We start from the raw sequence: 834 nt of genomic DNA, 5'->3' as shown, positions 1-834 counted from the left end.
TATTACATGTTCTTGCACCAGTTGGCGCTTCTGGGCTCATTTATATGAGAACTGTCAAGAAGGCGCAGTGTCGAATCCCCCTGCTTAACTATGCGTATTTTAAGAATATGTGAACCTGAAGCAAAGAGAGTATTTATTACAATTAAATTTCTAAAGGAATAGAATAAATATTTGCGAACAGATTTAATTGAATGTTAGGAGGCAAAATGATATCAGAACATCGAAACATCGAAACAATATACTCCGATGCCATACCACAAGAAAATTATTCTTCCAAAAGTTCCAAGAATGCTTTTGGTACTAAGCCATTTATCTAAAAAATAAAGATTGAAATAAAAATCACGTAATTCAAATTTTATTTTTTTTTTTCATTCTCACTTACCAGGCCTTGTTTTCCATACATATAATCAGAATTGAGGGGATTTAATTCCGTCACAAATATGATCTGTTGTTAAAGATGTTTATGTCAGTTTAAAAAAAGAAAGTCTGATTTGAAACCGTCTCACCTCATTAGCGCTGAGATTAAGCTCAGTACTGTCCGATGCGTCATATGAGCAAAGTACCCGAGCTCTTTGTTTCCAATCGTTTTGTATACCACAAATATTCTGACTGTTACATGAGTTTCCTGGCGTCGTTATGTAATACAACTGGAACGTATGGCTGGTGTCCTCCCAGACTATTCAAATACGAAGAAGAAGAAAAAGAAAAAAATGAAAATTTCCAAAATATTGCAAAAATATAAACGAATCTTAATTTATATTTTATATGCTGCCAATTAATTGAGCTCGCAAAAATTGACTTTAGTTTCCTGCGTGTCCACATCGGACCACCCGT

The 834-nt window shown here is 34.2% G+C and overlaps 1 long non-coding RNA gene across 1 annotated transcript; it reads right to left on the bottom strand.

Moving 5' to 3' along the window:
- Positions 1 to 86: 86 nt before the first annotated feature.
- Positions 87 to 607, bottom strand: LOC129572120 (uncharacterized). Its single transcript, XR_008688393.1, has 3 exons — positions 507 to 607; positions 383 to 445; positions 87 to 313 (listed from the first exon to the last, which is right to left on the bottom strand). It is a non-coding gene; the product is annotated as an uncharacterized LOC129572120 (long non-coding RNA).
- Between the last annotated feature and the right edge of the window lie 227 nt (positions 608 to 834).

The sequence above is a fragment of the Sitodiplosis mosellana genome, unplaced genomic scaffold (genome assembly GCF_009176505.1).
Source record: "Sitodiplosis mosellana isolate CC-2019 unplaced genomic scaffold, AAFC_SMos_1.0 Smas_scaffold_4207, whole genome shotgun sequence".
NCBI classification, from domain to species: Eukaryota; Metazoa; Arthropoda; class Insecta; order Diptera; family Cecidomyiidae; genus Sitodiplosis; species Sitodiplosis mosellana.
Note: the sequence above shows the minus strand (reverse complement) of the source record. Positions and strands in the feature narration are given on the sequence as shown.